This window comes from Nanorana parkeri, unplaced genomic scaffold, assembly GCF_000935625.1.
Source record: "Nanorana parkeri isolate BGI_ZX_2015 unplaced genomic scaffold, ASM93562v1 scaffold1290, whole genome shotgun sequence".
In the NCBI taxonomy this organism is placed as follows: domain Eukaryota; kingdom Metazoa; phylum Chordata; class Amphibia; order Anura; family Dicroglossidae; genus Nanorana; species Nanorana parkeri.
The window spans coordinates 192686-199435 of NW_017307558.1; the positions used below are offsets into that span (position 1 = coordinate 192686).

Below are 6750 nucleotides of genomic sequence, written 5' to 3' on the forward strand. Positions count from 1 at the left end.
AATGGGGCAATTCCCCCCCCCCCCCCGAGATACAGTCGCTCCCACCCGCGTTACCGTACCAGCAGAGGTGGCCGCATTAGGCCTCGTACTCCCGAGGGCCTCGCGGCCGCCTAGTTTGCCATGTCGGCACATCACCTCGCTGGCAGCCATGTAGCGTTATGAGCTCTCAGTGCTTTCACTGTCAGGGCTGACAGGGCTGAGAGCTCATCCGTTTCCTCGGTCGTCGGTCCATCCACTCGGTGCAGCTTCGCCCACCAGCCAATGAGAAGAGACCTCACCCCTCCCATCCACCACACGAGGATCTCAATCTGGCTGGGAGGGCGGAGTTTACCTTCAGAAGCGGTCGGATGAAGACGTCAGCGGCGCCAGCAGGTCCTCCTGCATTCTTCTGCTAGCTCCCGCCCGTGAGAAGCGGCAGCGGCCCTCATATGAGACCCCATTCACACTGAGCGACATGGAAATCGCGCGACTTTGAGCGATATTGCGCGACGAGCGATATTGAGCGACGTGTCGCACGTGTCGAGCTACAAGCGATATTGAGCGATATTGAGTGATATTGAGCGATGAGATGTGAACAGCTACATTGAAATGTATTGGTGAAGCTACATAGAGCGATATCGCGCGGAAATATGAGCGATATCGCTGCAAAAATCGCGCGATAAATCGCTCAATGTGAACGGGGCCTTACTGGTGAGTGGCGGCAGCGACCTTCATGCCTATGTTCCTCGGCTCTATCTAGTGGCAGTAATGTGCTGCAAATATTTGCACAGCTATACGCTGGTCGAACATGTTTAGCAAATCATTCCTTTATTTATAAGAAACGCATACAGTATCTGCATTTTTTTTATCTGCACGGAGTCCAGCTTCAAAGTGCTTTCCACACCTCTGTGCTGGGAAAAGGCATGGCTGCACAAAATCTGACCCAATATTCTGTGATAGGTGCTCCTTGACTTCTGCAAAAGACTGCTTGGAATTGCAGAGTAGTACTGATGCATCAGTGAGAATATATCATATAACTGATGAGTGGCTGCCTTGTGGGGGGGGTCTAAGTCCCGCTCCAGAGTCCAACTCCCGAGTCCCGCTCCTTGCCTCTGCCAACAGCAGGTCCCGCAGTGTAGTGACAGTGTGTGTGACACAACTACATACAGCTGTCCCTCAGTGTCGCAGGTTCTACTGCGGTTCATTGTAAAAAAAAACTTTGTACAATGAACTGCAGTAAAGTTTGTGACACTGAGGGACAGCTGCATGTACCATCGCCGGCAGCCACATCCTGCTATGTGGGTCATTGTGAGGACCCTCTCCTGTGACCCCCTCCCCTCCACTGGCCACCAAGGATGCAGGACAAGAGGTGCTGCAGCCTGCAGGTGTTAGGTGAGGTTGGGGAGTGCATGGGTGATGGCTGGCTTGGGGGGAAAGGGGGGATTGGGGGACTGTAGCTGGGCTGGTGGTATTCAGCATTGATGTATAATGATTATACAGCAATGCTGAATAGACTTGTGCGCCATCAAAAAATTTGTTCTGTTTCGTTTCGTTTCGGAATATCCGTTATTTCGTATTTCGTAATTCGTAACTGAACTCAATTCGGATTCGGATTCGGACGAAATACGAAATTTCGTTAGTGGAGGTTATATTATCTTAACTTTACGAACATTCGTTATGATGAAGTTAAAAAGCAAAATACCTTTGTTAATAATATATTGGAGTGGTAGTTGTTTTTTTTATCCGAAATACATAAGTTCAAGAGTATTGCTGGGAGCTGTAGTCTCCTATAGCCGTGACTATTCTGCATTTCTTTAGAGAGTATTGCTAGGAGTTCTAGTTCTCTATATCCGTTACCATTCTGCATTTCTGTGGAGAGCAGTGCTGGGATTTGTAGTCCTGTATAGCTGGTGGTATTTTACATTGCTGTATAATGTATTGCAGAGACTTGTAGTCCTCTATAGTTGGTGTTACTGTATACAGCATTGCTGAGATTTGTAGTCCACTATAGTTGGTGGTATTCTGCATTGCTGTCTAATGTATTTCTGGGTTTTGTAGTCCAAGATAACGGATGGTATTGGTGTGTATATATATATATATATTGACCGTTCTGTAAGCAAAACTTTATTTCTTTATTTTCTGGCAGTGCCCCCCCAAGAATAGACTCTGGATCCGCCCCTGTTATGAGGGTCTGCGTGTGTGCAGGTATGAGGACTAAGATTTGTGCAGGTGAACGGTATGCATGTGGCACTCACAGTAATACAGTAATATTCCTGGCGATCCTTCAGCTCCTTTCACTTTTTTGTACTCTTGTCAACCTAGCGAAATCAGAGGTGAAATCTGCATATCGGGCATGGTGCAGTAAAAGCCTCAGTAAATCCTCCAGTTGGGCAGGCGAGTGAGAAAGCCCGCTCCTGTCCGACGGGCTGGCAGATGAGTCAACTTCCAGGCAGGAGCTGGGGCAGACCGATTTGAAGACCTCCTCAGCACGCCTCTGCGCTCCTATAACATTGAGCCACTTCGGGGAGGAGGGTGGGCCAGGCATGTAATTGACAGCCAGCTCGATGGAGCTGTCAATTCCATGTAAACTAAAGAAAGAGATCGCATACCAGCTAGCAAGGCCTCGCGTGCCAGGGATTGCCGACCTTTAGTGTATGGTGTACAGACATTGTGTGTGTATGGTTTACAAACATTGTGCAAGATCAGTGCAGCTAGTGTAATGACCTGAATTCTGTCTTTATACTGGGATACCACACACCAGTTGAAATCATCCTTGTGATGCTAGTCTCTGCTCTATAGAAGTATGGTTGGGAGGAGAGCTACTAGGATCAGCTTACAAGAGGGAGAGTGGTCAGTGCGTTGTCAGCCTGCTTATTTGCAGTTCACAGAGTAAGTTAGACACAGGGCAGTGACATGTTTACTCTTAGGTCGGTTCACACCTAGATAGCATCAGTTTTGCATGTTTGTATGTGCGTGTTCATAGTGCGGTTATTTGCGCGTTTATGCGCTTTGTGCGCATTCTTATACACATTTGTACGCACTACATGAAGATGTGCATTTTGACTGGCGGTTTAAGAAACATTACGGGCAATGGACGAACGTGCGTACAAACGTGCAAAAAACGCACACGAAAAAGTGCAACATGCTTCTGCCGCGCATTTTCAGACATTTCAATTGATGTCTATGGGGCGAAAACACGCTGTTAACTGCCAAAGAAGCTCATGTACCTTTCCGGGCGTTTGGCGTTTTACTGCTGACGTGTGAACAGGTGCTCAGGTGTGAACAGGGGCCATTGAAAATGATGAGGTTTCTTGTGTTGGGCGTTTAAAAGCGTTTTTCCAACTGCCCAAAAACACCTAGGTGTGAACGAAGCCTTAGACGGAAGAGCTGGCAAGAGGCAGTGCAGAGTCACACAGTCTATAAAATAGCAGGCTTTTATGAGCTTGTTACCTAAAGCTGGCCGTACACATACATAGGAAAAATCTCAGAACATTCGATAAAACCATCAGAGTGTCATTCAAAATTGAAATTGATTTTAAAGGAGAACTATGGGGTCAGGGTTTTTCCCCATAGTTCTCCTAAGGGTAACGGGAGGACACAAACTAGCGTCCTCCCGTCACCCAAAGCTCAGTATACCGCGAGCTACAGCTACAGTGAAAAGAGAATAGAATCTTCAGCTTTGTTACCTGAGCTTGTAACACCACCTAGGGTTGGTCTTTTGTATTACCACGCTTCTCCAAACTGGAACTTGTGAAGAGGAGGAGCAAGAAGCGTGTTAAGTCTGTTGAACAACTTGCAGTATTGAGGAAAATGAAACTGCTCTTACTATAAAAGCTTCCGCTCACAGTCAGCTGTCTACTCCTTCTAATATCTGCAGACTGAGACTCGACGTACTCACCCCCAGGATCTCCAACAGAGTTGTGTTATCTTACAAGCCATCAAATCCTTCAGGTATGCAGAGTACACATTCATTTATATATGTCATATAGAATGATAGCATTTAGTATTATAACGCGGTGCTTGGGACCACGCACAAAGTGAGGGCAAATAACACCTGTGGGTGCACAGATGGCAATAAGGGCCTGAAAGAGGTTCTAACCCTTGCTGCCATTCAAAGTAAAATGCTTGGCTGGAGTTACACTTAAGCACCTTGGTCACAAGTCACTGTACAATATACAGGGATATTCACAAAAGGGTGAAGAGTTTGGAGAAGGCAGGAGAAGTGAACAATCTAGGACAACATAGCCGACTCCAATTCAGCTCACTTTCCAGTTCAGCTATGTTGTCCTAGGTTTTCACTTCTCCGGCCTTCTCCAAACTATTCACCCTTTTGTGAATAACCCTGATAGTTTTGGCATAGGTGTATGAAGGCATACAGTATTTTTTATGGGTTTTATGGTGTTATGGGATAAAGGTGCAGTGGCGTAGTGAGGGGGGACGGAGGGGGGCACTTGCCCCCAGGCGCCAGGCTGAGGGGGCGCTACTGCAGGGTTGTAAAATTTGTATCACCCAACACCCAGGACATGTAGTTCCGGGCGTCGTTAGGGTAGTTTTTTTCCACATTTAGCCCTGCTTTCAGGCAAGCAAGGCTAAATGCAGTGCAGTGGAGCCGTTTTGTACAAGTGATCTTAGGCGGCTGTTCAGCCGCTCAAGGTCACTTGTAAAACAGCCTGTTTGTCACTCCCACCCCCGCCCTTCCTCACCCTTCCATAGTCCGTCTGTCCCCGATGCGACCCCTGCCAGCTGCCTCCCTCACCGATGTGGTTTTCAGGGTCCCCCACTCTTCTATTCTGTGCTGGAACTCCTGTATTTGTGGTTACAGTTTCCATAAAGAGAACCTGTCACCTCCAAATGCTATCACAAAGGGGATTGTTAGCTTCTGGGTGATAGCAATAAAGTTAAGTGAAAAAAGTAAATAAATAAAAGTGAAAAACATTTGATAAAAAGTAACAAATAATAACATTAATAAAAATGATGAATAATAATGAATGAATGCGCACAGCCCACTTGAGAACCATGCAGCCCACCTGAGACCCCCACTGGCCACCTGGGACTCCACACAGCCCCCTGAGACCCTGCACAGCCCACCTGAGACCCAGCACAGACCTCCACAGCCCACTTGAGAACCCACAGCCCACCTGAGACTCTGCACAGCTCACCTGAGACTCCGCACAGCCATCCTGAGACTTCCCACAGCCCGCATGAGAACCCACACAACCTTCCTGAGACTCTGCATAGCCCTCCATAGACCCTAGAGACATCATGCCACCACCCTGGAGCAACGCAGAGTATGTAGCTTCATATTATTCTGCATTGCTGTATAATGTATTGCTGGGATTTGTAGCCCTCTATAGTCGGTGGTATTCTGCATTGCTGTATAATGCATTGCTGGGATTTTTAGTCCTCTATAGCTGGTGGTATTGCTGCATGGCGAGTCTCCATGGTGGATTAGTGTCTTTAGACCCACTTCTGTGCTCTCTTCTTTTGGTGCGGCGGCACCCCTCCTGATCTACCACAAAGGTAAGGCTTGAAATCACTTCATTCAAGTCTCTTCTCCATGACAGATTAGAAGGGGCACTACAGGGTTTGGTTTGTATGGGGGGTGGAGGTGGGGTGCTAATGAAAGACTTGCCCCGAGGTGCGCCATGACCTTGCTACGCCTCTGTAAGCTCTCGTTCACACCTGAACGTTTTGTAGCGCGTTCTACGCTCGACGAACGCTCTACAAAACGCTCAAAAATATAAATCCCATTGTATTCAATGGTCTCCTTCCCACCTTGGCGTATTTCCACCCGTCCCTAACGCGCTACAAAACGGTCCACGCCTGAAAAGGTACATGTACTACTTTGGGCCGTTTTTGTTGCGCGTTTCCATTGGGATACAGCCAAGTAGCCTTCGGAAACGCGCGACAGTCACGCGACTTTTTTACCGCGCATCGTGGTAAAAAAACCGCGCGACAGACGCGCATATGCAATACGCCTAGGTGTGAACGAGACCTAAAGGTGAACGGAATAGATAGGGGATAGATAGATAGATGGATGGATGGATGGATAGATAGATAGATAGATAGATAGATAGATAGATAGATAGATAGATAGATAGATAGATAGATAGATAGATAGATAGATAGATAGATAGATAAGATAGATAGATAGATAGATAGATAAGATAGATAAGATAGATAGATAGATAATGTTGGACAATTGTGCTCCCACCCCAATAAAAACTAAATATTGGCACTCTTCTCCGCTGTCCAATGCTCTTCGTATGTGGGTGGGCACTCAGCGTCCTCCTGCTATTCATGCATTGTACGTAATGATGTCAGAGAGCTGTGACTGGAGCAGCTGGCAAGAGATGCAACTGTGAGGCTCTCAAAGGCTCCCTCCCCGCACAACTACAAGGAAGCCTGTGGGAACGAGGAATGAGGTATACAGTAACTGCTCATTCCTATCCCCCTAGATTAAATATGCATTGAAAGCTGCACTCCGGGATAATCAACTATTGTCTAAACACAAGCGGCTTGTGAATTTTTACTTATATCTCAATGTGCTTTGTGTATAGCTTCAAGATCTGTGCAGTAATCCATTATGAAACTTTAACTCTGTATAGGAGCTTCCTGTAATACAAACCAGTCCCTTTGTAATACAAACCAGTATATGGTACAGTTCATATAAGCTTTGCACTTTCATCTGCCTTCCCTTAAATAGCGAGGACAACCTGCCCTTTCATTGCTCATTACATTTAAACCCCCTAATATCACTGGTCTAAATAC

General features: G+C 46.8%; 1 protein-coding gene across 1 annotated transcript in view; it reads left to right on the forward strand.

Annotated features, from left to right (window-relative positions):
- Nucleotides 1–3890: 3890 nt before the first annotated feature.
- LOC108797512 (interferon regulatory factor 5-like) overlaps nucleotides 3891–6750 on the forward strand; it is a 21722-nt gene continuing 18862 nt past the window's right edge. Inside the window, exon 1 of the mRNA XM_018569121.1 lies at nucleotides 3891–3930. The gene's annotated coding sequence lies outside the window, so the exon portion shown is untranslated. The remainder of the gene's footprint in view (nucleotides 3931–6750) is intronic.